General features: G+C 34.0%; 1 long non-coding RNA gene across 2 annotated transcripts; it reads right to left on the bottom strand.

Annotated features, from left to right (window-relative positions):
• Nucleotides 1-2065: 2065 nt before the first annotated feature.
• On the bottom strand, nucleotides 2066-10214 carry LOC136070891 (uncharacterized). 2 transcript variants are annotated; one of them, XR_010632168.1, is made up of 4 exons: nucleotides 9896-10214; nucleotides 8650-8832; nucleotides 7490-7597; nucleotides 2066-2704 (listed from the first exon to the last, which is right to left on the bottom strand). It is a non-coding gene; the product is annotated as an uncharacterized LOC136070891 (long non-coding RNA). The 2 variants fall into 2 exon arrangements; XR_010632167.1 differs by having other exon boundaries at nucleotides 7522-7597; nucleotides 9896-10213.
• Between the last annotated feature and the right edge of the window lie 10078 nt (nucleotides 10215-20292).

Raw genomic sequence — 20292 nt, 5'->3', positions numbered from 1 at the left:
ATTTCAAGGCAAAGTGGGTTGGACCTGGCCGAGAAAGGGAGAAAAAAATGTTTTCGATCCGAGCAGTTTTTACCCGACCCCAACTAGAGAATTCCGAAAAAAATAGCAAAAAAATTCAAAAAATTGAAAAACATAATCCCGGCATCATTTCAAGCCAAAACGGGTCGGGCTAGGCCGAGAAAGGGAGAAAAAAAAGTTTTTGATCCGAGCGGTTTTTACTCGACCCCAACAAGAGAATTCCGTAAAAAATAGCAATAAAATTCAAAAAATTGAAAAACTTCATCATGGCATCATTTCAAGCCAAAGCGGGTCGGACTAGACCGAGAAAGGGAAAAAAAAAGTTTTCGATCCCAGCGGTTTTTACCCGACCCCAACTAGAGAATTCCGAAAAAAATAGTAAAAAAATTGAAAAAATTGAAAAAATTTGTCCTTGCATCATTTCAAGCGAAAATGTGTTGGGCTAGGCCAGGAAAGGGCGAAAAAAAAGTTTTCGATCCGAGCGGTTTTTACCCGACCCCAACTAGAGAATTCCGAAAAAAAAATAGCAAAAAAATCAAAAAATTGAAAAACTTTGTCCTGACATCATTTCAAGCCAAAATGTGTTGGGTCAAGCCTAGAAAGGGAGAAAAAAAAGTTTTCGATCCGAGCGGTTTTTACCTAACCCCAACAAGAGAATTCTGAAAAAAAAAAATAATAATAAAATAAATAAATAAATAAATAAATTCAAAAATTGAAAAACTTCATTTTGGCATCATTTCCAGCAAACACTAGAGTAGATATATTATTTTATCAGCGTGTTTCTTTGTTTGGACCGCAGTTTGGGATAAGATATTTACAGGCAACAATCTGCAGGGTAGAGGGTTTGATTTTGTTAACTGGTGCATTATGTGTCAATGTAATGGTGAGACGGTGGATTATCTACTACTTCATTGTGGAAAGGCCTATCAATTGTGGAGTTTAGTTTTTAGATCTTTTAGGATTTCATGGGTCTTGCCAAGATCGGTTGCAAATACTCTTTTTGGTTGGTGGAATTGGTTTGGAAAGCACTCATTTACATTTGAAATTTTGTTCCGTTGTGCTTAATGTGGTTTATTTGGAGGGATCGAAATTGTTAGATGTTTGAGGACATGGAAAGCTCCGACAACCAGCTGCTTGCTTCTTTTAGTAGCTCCCTTTTTTACTACTCTAGGGCTTGGAGACTCACCTCTAGTGATTCTCTCCCTATGTTCCTTAGTTCTCTCCTCTGTAATTAGTATTTTCTTTGTCTTTTTTAATTATTATTCTCTTTCTATAATCTTTGATTTGCCTTATGCCTTTTTGCATGCGGTAGTTTTTTGAATATACATCTTTATTACTTATCCAAAAAAAAAAAAATTAAATCGTAACCATCCAACTTCATTAAAAGTCACATGAACTTTTAAAATACTAAAGACATAACAATAAATAAATAAAAACATAGAAAATTAAAAGACTAGACTTATGACAACTATGAGCGAGACAAACTGACGTAGGACAAAGGGAAACAAGGTTTAATAGGCAAAATCTGATTTAGAACTGTTTGGGCAGATCTGGTAGCACTTGGGCTTTGAGGCTTTAAGGGTTTAGAGTTAGGTTTTGATGGGAAAAATGCTGGACAATAAGAGGGATAATAGGGTTTCCAAAGGCAATGAAACGAAGGAGAAAACCAAGGTTGGGTTGTTATGAATAGTACTGTGAACAGTATTATGAACATTAAAATAAAAATAAAAGATAAATTCTAGGCATCACACCTAGACTTCCTAAGCATCACATCTAGGGTTCTTTGGCATCACACCTCGAAAAAGGTTGTATCACACAAACCACAAAAGAAAGCTTCATAGTTTTGAAGTTTTGAAAACATTATAGAAAGCATTACAACTCTTTAAATAGAAGTCTAATTAGTTGAACTAGGATTTCTTAAAACCCTAATAATACTTGGACTTGGACTCCTTAGGCTTTTACTACTAAGCCTAACTAAATAACCAAACTTAAAATAAAACTGAAGTAAGACCCAATGGACTACAAGCACAGCCAATTCCAGAATATTAAGAAATTATAGAATTTCCCTTGATACATAAAACCAAATAAAATATAATAAATCAAATAAAATATAATAAATTCTTCTCACTGCCTCCTACATCACAAACTAGCGGACCTTTTTTACTGGGCTTAGATGCTCCTGCATCATAGGAGCTCCTGAATAATCACAAAACCAGCAAAGAGTTGCAGCCAGTTTTATTATCCAACAAGAAAACACTTAACACCAAATCGTTGGAAATACACATTTGACAAATCCCACCACAAGCACTTGTAGAAAAATTCCCTAATTGTTTTTGGTGTTGGTTTGGTAACAAAGCCAAAATCTTATAACAAGATCTATAATGAAATTTTCTCCACTCATTGCTTGCTGAAATTTCTTAATCAAGATGGTGATCACCAATGTGGAACTAAATTTAAGATTCTAGGGTTTTTCTCAAGATTTTAAGGAAGAAGAAAACTTTGCTACAATTCAATGAGAGAGTGTGCCCAATAGAAGCAAAGTTGGAAGAACTTCACATTATGAACTAAACTTTGCATAATCTGTCAGTCGCTATCAATTACTTATATATTATATGTTGAACCCATGTTTATCCTTGCTTTCATCATTGCACCCAATACCCCTTCAAAATCTGATGAGTGTGGGGCCCTGCCAATTTTCAGCCAAAGCAACCTCAATTGGATGTGGTTCAATGCATCAAGTTGTTACAATAAAGAGAGAAATTCAGGCTTATTATAATTCACCACATGTGATTTCAAGAACAACCAAAACAATGCATTACAAGGACAATGGAGACCACAAAGGAGCAAGGTGAGAATAAGGCTGATCATGGAAAAGTTAAGCCCAAAAAAGATATTGATGTTATTGCCATGGATCAATTCAAGAAGGATTTTAAGCTGACAAGTCTTCCAAGCATTGATTTTATCATTCCACTAGAATTTAATACTATGGCGGGAAAGAACAATTCATTATCCTTAAAACAGTTTTGTATTCAAAGTCTTCAAGGATTTTTTTATTATTAGTAGATACTGATGTTATTGCCATGGATCAATTCAAGAAGGATTTTAAGCTGACAAGTCTTCCAAGCATTGATTTTATCATTCCACTAGAATTTAATACTATGGCGGGAAAGAAAAATTCATTATCCTTAAAACAGTTTTGTATTCAAAGTCTTCAAGGATTTTTTTTATTATTAGTAAGTTATTATTAGTAAGTTAAGGGTAGGTATTTTGGTAGTTTAGTTAAGTCTAGAATTTTCAAGGAGCCTAAGTTAGTCTTTTATTAGGTATTACTTTATTAGTTTTAGTTTACTAGCCAAACTAGGAGTCCAAATATTACTAGTACAAGAATTAATCTAACATATATTTGTGCTCAATTTACTTAAAGAATAGATAGAATTTATTTATAAAAATACTGAGTGTTTGTGTTGTATTGTATTGTATTGTATTGTATCTGTTTCTTGTTTAAAGTGTTCACCATCGTGAACATGATGTTCAATTCTTATTACCTATCAAAACAAATATTGAGTGTTTGAGTAGTGAGGCATGTTGGCCTTCATGCATTCTTTTCTCCCTTTCTCTTATGACTTTTCTTCATCTCTTTCCTGTGCTGTTGTTCCTATATACTATTCATAAAGACCCTAAACACCATATATTTCTCTTTTTTCCTTTTTCCTTACAACCTCAAACCAAAGCTTTCCTCTTACCTATCAAACTCCAAAAATTTAGCCGTTTAAAATTTAAAAACAAAAAAACAAAAAAACAAAAAAAAAAAAAAAAACAAAATGACTTTAAGGTCAACTGGCACTTTGGATTTTATCTCTCTTCATCGGCTAATAGATATACCTATGGAAGGAAGCCTTTATACTTGGTCCAACAATTCCTCTGCCTCTAGAATAGACCGGTTTCTTTTTTCTCCGCTTTTGGTGGATCATTTCACTCTATTTGCACAAAGAAGGCTATCTAAGGTACTTTCAGACCGCTACCCAATTCTATTGGAGGGGGGGAGTCAACGGAGAGGTAGAACTCCTTTTCGTTTTGAAAATATGTGGTTTAAGGCGGAGAATTTTGTTGATAAAGTGAAAATCTGGTGGGCATCCTATTTGTTCCAAGGCAATCCGAGTTTTATACTAGCTAAGAAGTTGGTAGCCTTGAAGTTGGACCTAAGAAAATGGAACGAAGCGGAGTTTGGCAATGTCACTTTAAAGAAACAGCAGTTATGGAATAAATTGAATGACTTGGATGTTAGAGAGGAGACTCAACTTTTAACAGCTGAAGAGAAGTTAGAACAAGTTAATTTTTGTACCGAGATTGAAAAGCTTACTCTTTTAGAAGAGATTAGTTGGAGGCAGAAGTCTAGGATGCTACACTTGAGGGAGGGTGACGCAAGTACAAAAATTTTTCATAGAATGACTAATTCCAATAGAAGAAATAACGATATTGAGAGCCTCATGGTTGATGGAACCTTGTCTTCTGATCAAGGTATGATTGCTGACTGTATTACTCAATTCTTTATGAATTTATAGTCGGAGCAGCAAGTTATTCGACCTTTTCCAGAAGTCTTGGTATTTCCTAGGATATCCGGTGATAATGCTGATTGGTTAGATAGACCCTTTGAGAAGGCAGAAATTTTTAATGTCATACAGAATTTTAATGGTGACAAAGCGCCTGGACCTAATGGGTTTCCAATGGCCTTCTTCCAAGCATGTTGGGGTATTCTCAAAACTGATCTTATGGCTGTATTTCACCATTTTTTTTTTTTTTTTTTTTTTTATAAAGTTTAGTTTGAGGAAAGCTTGAATGCAACGTTCATCACTCTCATCCCTAAAAGAAAATCCAGCTATTGAAGTCAAGGATTTTCGCCCCGTTAGTCTTGTTGGGGTGGTTTATAAACTCAATGCTAAGGTCTTAGCCACCAACTCCGCACGGTTATGGAAGATATAATTTCTCCTTCTCAAAATGCTTTTGTGAGGAACAGGCAGATTCTTGACCCAGAGCTTATTGCTAACGAATGCCTCGACAATAGAGTGAAAACTGCTTTGCCAGGGATACTGTGCAAATTAGATGTTGAGAAAGCTTTTGATCATGTCAACTGGGGTTTTCTTATGCAATTACTAGAACAAAATAGGTTCTCTGCTAAATGGAGGCAATGGATTTTCTTTTTTATATCTACAGTTCGCTTCTCTATCTTGATAAATGGCACTCCTTGTGGGTTTTTTGAGAACTCTAGGGGGTTGAGACAAGGTGACCCATTGTCCCCTTTGTTGTTTCTCTTGGTGATGGAAGCCCTTGGGAGAATGTTGGATAAGGCTGTCCATGATGGTCACATGTTAGGCTTTGATGTAGGTCGTTTAGAGGGAAGATCTTTGGAGGTGTCACATCTGCTCTTTGCAAACGACACTTTAATTTTTTGTGATGCTGATTTGGATCAAGTTTTGTTTCTCCGTATGATTCTCATTTGGTTTGAGACGGTTTATGGTCTGAAGATAAATTTGGGCAAGTTAGAGCTGGTTCCTATTGGTATGGTGCATTATCTTGACTTATTGTTGAATGTCCTTGGTTGTAAACAAGGTACCCTTCCAATGAAATATTTAGGCCTTCTTTTGGGAGCTAAATGCAAGGATAAGACAATTTGGAACCCAATTCTGGAGAAGATAGAACGGAGATTAGCATGATAGAAACGTTTGCACTTATCCAAGGAAGGTAGAGTCACTTTAATTAAAAGTACTCTATCTAATTTACCCACTTATTTTCTATCTTTATTTCCTATTCCTGCTTCTGTGGCTAACCGAATTGAGAAACTTCAGAGGGATTTTTTATGGGGTGGCATTGGTGATGAACCAAAATTCCATTTGGTTAAATGGGCTACTGTTTGCACTCTCATTGTTTCGGGTGGTTTGGGGATAAAAAAGGTAAAACTTTTTAATGAAGCTCTGCTTGGGAAGTGGCTATAGAGATTTGGGATGGAGAGGGCTGCCCTTTAGAGGCAAGTGATAGCCGTGAAATATGGTTGTAAATGTGGAAAAATATTAGTCGGGGATGGCCTACTTTCTCTCGCCACATTCTATATGATATTGGGGATGGGTTTAGGGTGAAATTTTGGCAAGACCGTTGGTGTGGTGAAACATCTCTTGCAGTCAGCTATCCTAAATTGTTTAGATTTTGCCGAGATCAAAAGGTTAGTGTGGTTGAGGTTATGAAGTTTGATAATGGAATCTTGTTTTGGGATGTAAGTTTCTTTAGGTGTGCATGCTCGGGAACTAGAGGCACTGGCCAGATACATGGATACCATATATGGTGCGTCGGTTAGAGGGCTTGGTGAGGATAAGATGTGCTGGAAATCTGTTAGAGAGAAGGGCTTCACGGTTAGGGATTATTACAATCTCTTAGTGGGCTCTAATGACTTACTTTCCTTGGAAAAACATTTAGAAGCAAAAGATTCCTTCTTGAGTAGCTTTCTTTGTTTGGACTGTTGCTTTAGGAAAATGCTTAACGACTGACAATTTATGAAGAAGGAGGGTTTGGATATTAGACTGGTGCTACATGTGCAAGTGTAATGGGGAATCAGTTGATCATCTTTTTGTTCATTGTCCGGTTGCAATGGATATGTGGGCTATGATGTTCGGGTTGTTTGGAGTAAGCTGGGTTATGCCGCAATCTGTAGTGGGGCAAGGCAGTTTTGGCTGTCATCGAAATGGGTATATATGGTTTATGGTTCCCCATTGCTTATTGTGGTGCCTTTGGAGGGAGAGAAATAGTCGGTGCTTTGAAGATAAGGAGAGATCCATATCAAACTTGAAGCTATTTTTCTTTAGAACTTTAATGGATTGGTTGGCTGCATTGTGGAACCAATCCTTTTCATCCTTTCTTGATTTCTTAGATTCTTGTAATTTTTGTTCTTGATTGTTTGATCCCTTGTACAATCCCTGTGTACTAGGGTGTTCCATTTTTTTGAGATCAATAAACTTTTACTTATCAAAAAAAAAAACCTAGCCAATTTTGAGCCCTAGTCCTTGCTTCTACAACTCTAAACCCTAAATCAGCAAAACTTCTAAACCTTAACCCACCCAGGCAAACGTTGACCAATTCCCCAAATTTTCCTAGATCATACTATCCCCATAAATTGCTATATATCATAACTTTTTAATGATATACAGCAGACCCTAACTTTAATTAAACAAAAACAAACAAAAGTAAACATTAAAAAGTTAAAAGTAAAAAATAAAATAAAAAAAAATCAAAGAGATTCCAAGAATCCAAAGAAACAAAATAAATTCATTCATTTCTTTTTAATACTTTGTTGAAGCACTCAAGGCCTAATCACACACTCAAATTTATGCTAGCCGTCATTTTAATGTTTGAAATTGATGAGATAGTGCAAAGTAATTTATGCTACGAATGGATATTTTAGGCAGTAAAGATTTTAAAAACGTACTTTTCAATACCAGTCATTAGTTCCAACCATACCTCATCAATCATCCCCTTCTCAAACTCAATCCATGCAGTTGGGTGCTTGCATTCTAATAATTTCTTCATCGGCATCCTGAGCATAAAATCTGAATTTGATTATCTTGGTATAAAATAAATTACAGAATATTAAGAATCAAGCAAAGTCTGAATTATCAGAGAAATTAAAAGAGTCTTTCTAACTTCAGTTAGAATGTGAAAGCAATTATATGTCAAACCTTGATTATTAAAATTCATCTTATAAGCCCATGAATACTATTAACATCTTAACTCATTAAATGGGTCATAGCAGAACATGTGACAGAGACATCCACTGAGTTTTAAATAACTAAGAGATAAATGATAACAAAAATCAAATCTTCCAAAACTATCTAGAAATGTAACTTATAGAATAAGAGTCTAAGAGATACTGTAACGCCTTTAGAGAGAAAGAAATACATGCACTTTTAAAGGGTTTGAGTCACTGGTTGTAAGGATAAGCTTTTGTTTTCAAGATCTCTATATGATAGGACAGGAAGGAGCCTTCCAGCTCACTCTCTTTTCTTAACTCATTGGAGTTTTTAGATCTTTTGAATTATAGGTGTTAATTTTAATTTTCAGGTGTTTCTTTTATATACATCCCTTGTATTAAGGTTGCACCCCTTACTGCACTTTAATGAATGAATTTCTTATCAATAAAGCATTTAATCTTAGGTGGAGTTCAACCAAATATTAATCAGAAAGAATACTGTTGCACTACTTTAATACTCATACAGGAAAAACTGTAAGTGCAAGCAGGAAAGTAAAAATAGCACTTTTTCGGTATTCCAACTAGCAAAAGTAGCATCAAGATATCTGCTCTAAGCCTCTAACATTTTCTTGCCAGATCATAATTAGCATCAAGATATCTGCCCTATCAAATTCTTGCCAGATAAATATCTTGGACCTACGCCAAGGTACTCAAATATCACAGAAAAGAATATGATACATTTTTTTTTTTAATGGCAGAAAACAAATATGATACAATCAAATGTTGCAGAACCAGATATGATACAATGAGGCATGCAATCGAAAGAAAAAAGACACATGAAACTGGTTACTACTATTAATTCTCAAGGTAAACTCCTTCATTCCAAATTAAAGATCAACCTTCCTCTTATAAGTCAAAACATCCCTGTCTCATATAAATTCACAATTATACTTGCATTAATACAGGTGCTGAAGGGCTTGTAAGAACCGGCTTTTCCTTTACATCAAGCAATCTTGTTTGGAAAAGAGTCACCGACTTGATGCAACAAATGCAAAGAGTCTGATGTTAAGAAAAATAATGTCCTGGCAAGCAGGAAGCATAGTAAGTGGAAATTTACAACATAATCTATTTTTCATTAAAGTCAAAACAACCAAAAGTTAATGCAATATCTACCATGATACCCAAATGTGCAGTGAAGAATTAGAAACAAAGCATCTAACTTACATAACTTAAACTTCAAAAAATTTAACTGTTAGCGGCACCCAAACAAATTTTTGTTGTTAATTTGCTTCAACATTTTCATTTCACAATAATAATAGAAGTATCATTAGTTTAAAGGTAAGAATGTGAATCCTGTGTTCTATGAAGCCAACTGGGGTGGCTTTTAGGACGCCTATATGAGCTGCCAAAGTTGCTAGTGTCTACGAAAAGGGCCCTTTTACTAGTTTGTGCTCAAGGTGCCAATTATATCAAGGCAAAAAATTTGTGCCAATTCCATTAACTGCTCTTCATTTCGCTTCTCTTCTTCTCTTGTTCTATTATTCTCTTTAGAGAACCTTTTGGTAATATCTACAGCCACCAGCCTCACAATGTTGGTTTTGAACAACCATATGTGTCAACATCATTGCAAGACAATGAGCATCACAAAATGTGGAAAATCACTAAAGTCACAGTTCCATATCCCTTATGACACAAGTCTAAAGTGTGAATAGTAACGTGAGACTCAGTTTTAAAGAAAAATTTGCTGAAATCCATACTTGCCTGTCCGTAAATAATGCACAGGACCCATAGGACCCATAGAAAAAATGCAGACGCACATATATATAGCCTTTTCATCGCAATCCAAACCTAGCCTCACCATATAGCATATATTACATTATATAATATTACTATTGGTGTCATTCATTTGGAGGAATTCTAATCCTATATCCTGGCAAAAGAAAAAGGACCCTTTTGATCAGAAACAAAGACCATCCAGTTGAGTAAGTCATTCAGATTTCTCAACCCCACAAAACAATGAAAATTATACAAAACACAGTTTGAGCAAACCAAATTGAAACAAAAAAAAAATACCCATCTAAAAAGAACTGAAAAAAAAAAACAAAAAAAAAAAAAAAAAAAAAAGAGCAAGAAAAAAATGAGTACCCGAAGAAGGCAGGGACATCATGGTAAAAAGGGTCGCGAACAATGGTGTCCATGATGTCAAAAAGCAATATGGGGAGCTTTCTATTGGTATCTTGGGCTGCTGCTGAGACAGTGAAAGAGGCATTGGTATTGGTTTTGAGATTTAGTAAGGACATTTTCATTGGTTTTGGGTATGGATATGAATATGATGAGAGTGAAGTTCGTTTTAGAGGAAACCACATGGTTGTTGGATGTGGTACTTTCATTGTGAGAGCCATTATCATGAAATGGATCATATGGGTTTGGGTTTGTTCGTTGTTATCTATAATTCTATATATAAAGTCCAAGCCACCGGCCTTGTTCGTGGGTTGGTTGTTGTTTAACAATTATTTTTTTTCCCCTGCAAATTAATACTAGTTGGTATTTTTTTTTTTTAATAGAAAAATACTCATTGGTGCTTAGTATTGGGTTACCCGAGTAGCATTAGGGAAAAAAAAAAACAACAAAATATATCAAGTATTTATTATTCACTAGTTTGTAATCCCGTGCATATACATGAATACGCTTAGGACACGTTTAATACACTGTAATGATTATTATATGAGAATAGGAATAAGTATTACAAGTAATACATTAAGTTGGAATGTAATAAGTATTATTATTCATTAGTTTATTGACTATTTAGGAATAGAATCCTGAATATACATCCGCAATTTAGTAGAGTATAAAAACAATGTGTAAATAAATCATTTTAAAGTCAAATTTCCTAAAATACACTTATTTTAGAGTATTCAAAATAGAGCTAATAATTAACAACAATGAAAATTTATTTTCTTTCCTTTTGAAGATGTGGCAACTAATGGTTTTTTAGGAAATTTTTTTAAAAAGTTATTACATAAGGTGAAGGAATAGATATTCAGTACTTTTTATAAGGAATAGTTATTTCTCATTTTGAAGAATAGCTATTCATAAAGAATAACTATTCATTGTAATGAAAACATAACTAAACAATTGAATAGTTATGTCATAGAAATATCTATTACATTACAGTGTCTATTATAATTTAGGCGAAAAGCCACTTTTAGTCCCTACATTTTCAGGAGATTCTCATTTTAGTCCCTATATTTTATTTTTACCGCTTTTAGTCTCTATCCTAAAAAATGCTTCTTGTTTTGGTCTCTGCTGTTACATCAGAAATAGAGAAAGTTGACGTGGTAAACGGCAAAAATAAATAATACTAAATTAATATCCACGTGGCCTAAATTAATAATAAAAAAATGCCACGTCAGCATTTAAATTTTAAAAAAAAATTAATTTATTAATTTTAACTAAATAAAAAAAATTAAAAACAGAATTAAAAACTAAAAATCATATGAATTGAGGTCTAAGTGTGTCTTGAATAAGAACAACAAGAATACAAATCTAGATTTAAGAACACAAACCCAGAAATTCAAAAAAAAAAAAACCAGTAAATCAAAACCCAGCCAAATCAACGACAAAACATCTAAATCATTTAACATCAACAACAAAAGTGGATCTCGGTGAGATCTAGTCGGCGCCAAATAAATTGTCCAGATCTGAAAGAGAGAAGCCCGGACCTCTGCGACTTCGGCATCAAGTTCCTCGCCGCTCAAATCCCCCATCATCTACGAAACGATATCTTCGAGTATCTGCCTCACGGCGGCCAGATCGTCGTGCTGCGCCGCCAAGTGGAGCTCGGTGTCGTTGTGCCGGCCAGTCACCTGCTTCACGTACTTCTTCTTCCCGGCTTGGTCGATCCACTTGCCGGAATTGGATAGAACTAACACGGGAGCCGTGGCTGACGCCGATGGACACAGAGACAGTGAAGGCGAAGGCGAAGTCTTGGCGAGAGGGTTTTGAGTCGATGATGGCGTTGGAGTCATTGTCATCATCGTCAGTCCCTTCTCTAAGTCTCTCTCACCTCCTGTTCCTATTCAACAAAAATTAACAACTACAAAGTCAGAATACAGTACCTAACAATTTTCTTGAAATCAAAACGATCGAAGTGATTGAAGAGAGAGAGAGAGAGAGAGAGGTTCGATTTGTGACGTCAAGCTCGATTTGGCGCCAGCTAGATCTTATAGAGGATTCGGGTTTTTTTTTTTTTTGGTTTGTTGAGGATCTGTGGTTTGATGATGTAGTTTATGGATTTTGGGTTGATGATTGGGTTTTCTATTGGATTTGTTGATGATTTGTGGTCTGATTGGTGCTATGTTGTTTTGTTGTTGATGTTAGATGATTTAGATGTTTTGCGTTGATTTGGCTAGGTTTTGATTTACTGGTTGTTTTTTTTTTTTTTTGAATTTCTGGGTTTGTGTTCTTAAATCTGGATTTGTGTTCTTGTTGTTTTTATTCAAGACACACTTAGATCTCAAATCATATGATTTTTAGTTTTTAATTCTGTTTTTAATTTTTTTTATTTCGTTAAAATTAATAAATTAATTTTTTTAATTTAAATGCTAACGTGGCATTTTTTATTATTAATTTAGGCCACATGAATATTAATTTAGTATTATTTATTTCTGCCGTTTATAACGTCTGCTTTCTCCGTTTCTGATGTAACGACAGGGACCAAAACGAGAAGCGTTTTTTAGGATAGGGACTAAAAGCGGTAAAAATAAAATGTAGGGACTAAAATGAGAATTGCCTAAAAATGTATGGACTAAAAGTAGCTTTTCGCCTATAATATACCAAATATGCCCTTAAAGATATACAATAAGATACATAATATAATTCCTATATATAATTTAAATACTATTGATAGTCATTTTTATATTTTATTAACTCTTTAAAAATTTTTGTAAGGATACTATTAGGTATAAAATGTAAATTGTCCATGTTTTTTTTTAATTATTGTGAAGCATTTTTTTTTTTTTTTTTACAATTCATATATTTTAGACTCTTTAGCTTTTGTACTTAATAACTCATTTAGATAAATAATTATGATACGGTCCCACCTTTGATTCTAAAATTAAGAAATAAAAATTTTTGAAAATAAATAATTTAAGACACATGCTGCAAAATTAGAACTCTAATTTAGAATTTTAATTTGAGTTTCTCTCAGTTTCACCTATTATTATTATTATTATTATTATTATTATTATTATAAACTTGAATTGTTTTTAATTCTACAAAAAAAAAAAGGCTCATAAATATAAAATCATTCAAAAATTATGTTTTTTATGGTTTACATATGTTGGACTTCTCGTTCTTTACACTAAATTAACTCATTTAATACAAAAATTAAAAAATTTAGATTAGATAGGACGCATGTCACGAAATTAAACTCTAATTAAAATCTAATTAAAAACTTAGATTAGATGAGACACGTAGCGTAAAATTAGACTCTAATTGAGTTTCAATTTGAAATCTAATTGGGTTTTCTCTCAACTTTACCTATTATCATATATATATATATATATAGATTAGTTGTTGTGTGTTATTTTTGCAAGCTGTCTCCTAATGTAATTTTGTAGGTTAGAGCATCCATATTGATGGAGCTATAAATTTAGCAATATGGCTCCACAAAAAGCCATTTTATCTATTTTACCTTCTCACTTTACAAAACACCCAACACTAGTAGTTTTGTTTTAGCTTTCAAGCACTCACGGTGGCACCACCACCACCAGTGTGAAATTCCTTTGGGAAGAAAGAACCAAATCAGCCACAACACAAACACAAACACAAACACAAACCCAACAACCCCAAACCCAGCAACCCCAAATCAACCACCAAGCCTGCACATCATTGGCATCGATTTCTGGGTGTTTCTCTTCCATGTAAGCAGCGTAGTAGCGGTTCTCATCAATGAAAACGGTTCGGCCATTGTGGTTGAGTGCTTTCCATAAAAGGGTCTCTTGGGTCAGCCCCAAATACAAGAAAATTGCATGGGGACAAACATTTTCAAAGCACATCAAAGATTTGCTTGAGCGCTATGTAGGCCATGTGGAATGTGTTATTGGATGTTGAAGCGTAGTGGAGGAGGGTGTCAATAAGGGTTATTGGAATATTCTCTAGTGTAGATAAGGGTTTGAATATAACATTGTATCAGAGCTAGGCAAGCTTTGTGGGTCTATTGGTGGCTGGGATCGGCAAGGTGGAGGAAGACTAGAGAAGTGAAGAAAGAGAGAGAGAATTTGAGTGAAAAAGAAAAGAATTTGAGTGAAAAATTTGAGAAGAAAGAGAGAAAGTTTTGAGAAAAGAAAAGAGCAAGAAAATGAAAGAGTAGAGAAAATAAGAGAGTCGAATGAACAGAGATGGAAGAAAAGGAAGAGAAAAAATAAAGAAAAGAATAAAGAAAAGAAATCAATAAAATAATTAAAGTAGTGTGAATGTAGAATAAAAAATGTTTTTTTTTTTTTTTTTACCTTTAAGCTACACTGCAGAGCTGTAGAAAAGAAGCCAAAAAATTTGGCTATAGCTCCACTAATGGAACCTCATTTTTGCATTTAGTAGTGCTAAAAATAGCAATATAGCTTTTTAGCACCACTAATGCTAGTGCTCTTATAGAGGGGTGATAACTAGTAAAATTTAAATTATATATATATACACACACAACAAGTTTTCTAGTTTGGAATTGTCGTGAGCTTGGTGTGAGAGACCGAAAAATTGGGTGCTCTCAAAAAACAAAATTGGGTGCTTTTAAAGGCACCTCTCTTTTTGGTTATGTGGTGTGGAGTCGCCACTTATTTTTTTTATACAAAAAAATAAGAAAAAAATATAAATACAAATTACATGTTCAAAATATTTCATATTCATTGATTTAATAAAGAAAAGTACAACTTTGGTAAATTGATCTTACAAGGCTTTGGGTTCTAGTTACAATCTATGCAAAAGAATACAAAACTTTGGCCCTAGTTACAATCTACCAAAATTAAAAGACAAAACACTAATCTACCTATCCAAAAATCCTAAGCTTGGGGGCTAAGTTACAGAATAGGAATGTGTTAGGCACCCATTCCGCCCAAACAGAGTCTAATCTTCTAAACTCTAATGACCAATATACCCTTTTTTTATGATGTCGAGTGATATGTTATAATGCACATGACAAACACTTGACACAAATTAATTTAAATAAATTTGTTTTATGAATGATGAAATTAAAAAAAAAAAAAAAGAATATTCAGATCTGTTTTGAAAAAAAAAAAAAAAAAAATTGGTTTGTAAAAAAATCAAATATGTTTTTATGAAGAGTTAAAAAAAAAATACTTGGTTTTAAAAAAGAAAAAAAAAATCAAATTTGTTTTGTGAAGGGTTAAAAAAAAAAAAGACTTTATCAAGAAAAATCAGATCTATTGTTTGTGGAAAAAAGAAAAAAAGAAGAGATTTTGAAAAGAATCAGATCTGTTTTGTGTAAAGTAAAAAATAAATAAATAAATAAATTTTGGGTTTATGAAAAACCAGATCTGTTATTGAAAACAAATAAAAAGGACTTTTAAAGGAAGATTCACATTCATGAGAAAAATTTATTATGCATGCATCACATATTAAAAAACTTTAACCTAACTTTCAATCCCTTCACTTTAATTTCAAAATCTGCAATTTTATAACAAAGAAAACCTTTTCAAGAAAATCAGATATGTATTTAATGAAAATACATATCAGTTTTGAGATTAGAATAAAATTAGATTTGAAAATACAGATCAATTTTGAGATTAGAAAAAAAAAAAAAAAAAGACCTGAAAATACAGATAAGTTTTTTTAGGGAAAAAAAATCAGATTTGTATTTAATGAAAATACAAATCAGTTTTGTTTTTTATATAAAAAAAAAAAAAAAATCAAATCTGAAAATAAAAATCAGTTGAGTTTTTATATAAAAAAAAGCTTTGGTAGTCATTAGTAGATTTTGAAATTTAGGAAAAAGAATTACAATAAACAATCATCTAAGGAACATGCAAAGAAAATTCTAGTAAAGTATTTAAGCATGGCAATTATATATTAAGAACAAGACATCATAAAACATACTAAACATATTCATGCATCATACTAATTAATGGAAAAAGAAAAGAAAAGAAAAAAACAAAATAGCTTTTGCATGAGCGTGCTCTTCTAATGAATGAATATTTTTGAAATCAAAGAAGTTTGTTCACCTCTTTGAGGTCTAAAATACCTTACTTACAAAAAAGAAGTTCCTAAAGCAAAAGCCTCTAGAATGTCTTTAATGTAAGGGGAATTGAAAAGTTAGAAGATAAGAGCCCTTAATTCTGATTTTTTTCCTCTATTTATAGAGGCTGGGATGCTAAATGAGATCAGATACGAATTGGAATGCGTCTTTGTCTCTAAAAAGTCGAAAATGATAGGCTTTATCTTAATCAAGAAGTCTTCGGGCCGGGCCAAAAATTTGGGCCAATCAGCACTTCTCATGTGCCAATTAGCAATCCAAGAGTGCCGCATGGCCTTCTTGGATGCCAGGCCCGTGTTTGAGTTTTGGTCCAATTTGGACTCCCTTTTTGAGGATTTTTGAGCCGGGAATCATACCTAGACACATTTTTAATCCATATTCTAAAAATTAATTTTTTTTTTCATGATATTCAAGTCTTTAAAGTGATAATTATCTTGTAGATAAATATTCCAAAAAAACCTTGATTATCCACAACTTCTTTATTATCTTATTATCCACTTTATTCCCATGCAAGCAGGCCAATTTTTGATACTAACTAACAACCAATCATAAATTATTTAATTAATTTTAATTGTCTAACTATTCAGAATTAATTTAAATTAATCATGTGTGATCGACTTCACCCAAACAATATGCATGCAGACCGTGCAAACTTGATCATTTGATATCTTTCAATCCAACGGTCCGATTTGGAAATTGGACATACCGTCGCAATTGTTAGAATCTCAAGATCATTTTTGTGATATACAATGAATGAATTAATGCACGTAATGCAAACATAAATTTTGGGTATATGAATGGTCACTCTAGTAATCTTTCAAGATTAAATTATGAGTGCAAAATCAAGTGTTTACAGAATGCCCTTCATTGACAAAGTTTGTAAAGCGAATGTCAATGTAAAACAAAGACAATGATTTTAGCAGCCATGATTTAATCGAGGTTGACTTTCAAAGATTACCTAGCTTTAGAATCTAAAATCTTGGAACATAGAACTAGTGTTTTGCTGTTTTGAAAGGAAAAAAAAAAAATGAGAATTATAAATACTCAACCTACTTGATAACAGATAAATTTGAAATGAATCTTGAAAACTGGGGTGACTGAGTGGCTTTTTTTATCTCAGTCAAAATCTATGGTGGATTGAGAGGCTTCTCTATCTCAATCTGCATGTGGGGGTGAACAAAGGGCTTCTGTACCTCGATTTTGAATGGAAGGCGACCAAGGGGCTTCTTTACCTCAGAAATTGGGGTGATTGAAAGGCTTCTCAATCTTAATCTTGAATTGTGATGACCAAAGGGCTTCTCTACCTCAAAACTTGGGACGATTGAGAGGTTTCTCTATCTCAATCTTGAATTGTGATGACCAAGGGACTTCTCTACCTTGATCTGAATGTAAGGTAACCAAGGGGCTTCTCTACCTCGGAACCTAGGGTGATTGAGAGGCTTTTCTATCTCAATCTTGAATTGTGATGAATAAGGGGCTTCTCTACCTTGATCTGAGTGGAAGGTAACCAAGGGGCTTCTTTACCTTGAAACCTGGGCTGATTGAGAGGCTCCTTTAACTCGATCTGAATGGAAGGTAACCAAGGGGCTTCTCTACGTCGGAACCTAGGCCGATTGAGAGGCCTCTCTATCTCAATCTTAAATTGTGACGACCAAGGGGCTTCTCTACCTTGATTTGAATGGAAGGTAACCAAGGGGCTTCTTTACATCGGAACCTGGGGCGATTGAGAGATTTCTCTATCTCAGTCTTGAATTGTGATGACCAAGGGGCTTCTCTACCTTGAAACCTAGGACGATTGAGAGGCTTCTTTATCTCAATCATGAATTGTGATGACCAAAGGGCTTCTCTACCTCGATCTGAATGGAAGGTAACCAAAGGGCTTCTTTACCTCAGAACCTAGGACAATTGAAAGGCTTCTCTATCTCAATCATGATTTGTGACGACTAAGGGGCTTCTCTACCTCGATTTGAGTGGAAGGTAACTAAGGGGTTTCTCTACCTCAAAACCTAGGGTTTTGCCTGCAAAAGATCAAAATTTGGAATTAGACTTTAAATGATGAGTGCTTTGTTGTTCCATTGTTTTGAGATGTGTGATCTCCCTCTTTCTCTCTCTCTCTCTCTCTTTTTTTTTTTTTTTTTTTTTTTGAATTTTCCCCTTTTAGGAAGAAAACCTTGATTGATTTTTGTAATCCTTTGAAAAAGTTTTTTTTTTCTTTTTGAAATTTAAACTCAAAATTTGAAATTGTGAATTTGAAACTTTCTTTTTGAAAAATGATACACTTTGTTCTTGATCATCTTTGAAAATTTATTTTTCTTCCTTCAAAATTGGATTTTTCTTGAAATTGATGTCATCTATTTTTGAAAATGTTTGAAATTTTTTTTTTAATTCATTTTTTTATTCATCCCTTTTTATTTTTCTCTCTTAAAAAAAACAAAGATTTTCTCAATTTTTTTTTAGAGATGACTTAGCAACTCAGATTAATGGCAGAAAGGGGGGGGGGGGGGACTTTTGGCCCTGCCTCTCTCTGTCTTCATCATTTTTTTTTTTTGCTCTTCCCTACCAACTTTTCTCTTTTCCTCCACTGTCACTACTCACTCACTCCCTCTCTCTTTGTCTTCATCATTTTGTGGACATCTCGATGATTGACCAACTTTGTTTTGTAGAACCTCAAGTGTCGAGGTAGCCTTCAGATGTTGAAAAGTATATGGGAGATATTGTCTCCAGATATTAAGAACATTATTAATGAAGCTGGCTTCCAGACTTTTTTCCAAGCTTTATTCAATCATGATACCTATGAGTACAAGGATCTCCAGATACTCCTTGCTTTGTCAGAGCGGTTTTGGTATACTACTTACACTTTCCATTTTCCAGGCATTAGTGAGATGATGTTGGCACCTTATGACTTCTCAGCCATTACTGGCTTAAGATTGGCGGTGAAAGAATCAAAGTCAATGATTTCCTCACTTCAAAAGAGATTAAGAGTCTTCTGGGTGTGATGAGCAAAAATGTCTCCTTGATATGGTTGTATACCAATATTGAGAACTGTAAAACTGTAGCAACCGACACTTGCATGTTCATGCTTCTCTTTATTGGAACTCTCTTATGTCCAGACTTGGGTAGTACTATGAGTTTGCGTTATTTGTGGAGTCTAAGGGATATTGGCCTGATTAAAAATTATGATTTGGGTGGCATGGCTTACGCCACCCTTTTGCATTTCATGACTCAACTTTCTTGGTGTAGCCTTTCAAGCTTAGGATGTGCATCATTTGCTTGGCAGGTGAGGTCTTGAATTTTTGGCTATGTGTGAATTTTTGGAAAGTCATTTTGGTTGTTATGTCGTGATGATGTATGTTGATTTTTTTTTTTTTAGGTCTGGATGTACGAGTATTTTAGGGTTGGCCCTTAAGTTTTAGCAGATTTAGTGATATGTATCCTAGGTTTCTCCATTGGCTACCCATGTATCATTTTTCAATGCCTTCCAAGCATTCTTTACAAGTTTGGTGTATGATGATTGATAACTTGACTACCGATGATGTGATTTTTTTTTTTTTTTGTAGGGTTTTGTGTTTGATTGTGGTTTAGCTAGAAGAGTCACTGCCTCGTAATCTATGCTGGGGCTATAAAAGGCCCCAAACACCTGCAGACCAAAAAAAAAAAAAAAAAGAGACTTCCTAGCTGCCTGCTCTCTGCCTTGATGATTTCTAAGCTTTTCTCCTCTCTTCCAAACACAAAAAACACATCAAAGCCTCTTAATTTTTCTCTTCACCAAAAGTACAAGGTAGTGTCCATATCCTCCATCTTCCTTTCCTTGGCTCCATACCTTGGATTTGAGGTTTAAGAGGTATGGATGTAGTTTTTTAGCTACTATCCATACCCCTTTTTCTTTAAAGCTTCATCTAGCTTTTATCTTGCTTTCTCTTGCCTTAATAACATGATTTATTGCTTTATCTAGCATGCTTTTTGATTTATTTTGCTTTTAGCATGTTTTTGGTTTATTTCCATATGCTTCCATGATTGTTCATGTGCTAGTTGCCTTTTCTTCATGATTTATGCCATGTTTAGATCCTTCTTTCTTATGTGTTGATGTTTGGGTCTACATGCCCACATGTTTGGTATCATTTATATGGTTATGCCTTGCTTAGATCTACATATTTGCATGCATGTCCTACGCTTCTATGCCTATATCCACACTCGGATTTGTGTTCTTCCATGTCTTTATGACCATATCCACATGCTTAGATGTACATCTACATGCTTATATGTTTAGATCTACATC

The sequence above is a fragment of the Quercus suber genome, unplaced genomic scaffold, assembly GCF_002906115.3.
Source record: "Quercus suber isolate HL8 unplaced genomic scaffold, Cork oak 2.0 scaffold_267, whole genome shotgun sequence".
NCBI classification, from domain to species: domain Eukaryota; kingdom Viridiplantae; phylum Streptophyta; class Magnoliopsida; order Fagales; family Fagaceae; genus Quercus; species Quercus suber.
Note: the sequence above shows the minus strand (reverse complement) of the source record. Positions and strands in the feature narration are given on the sequence as shown.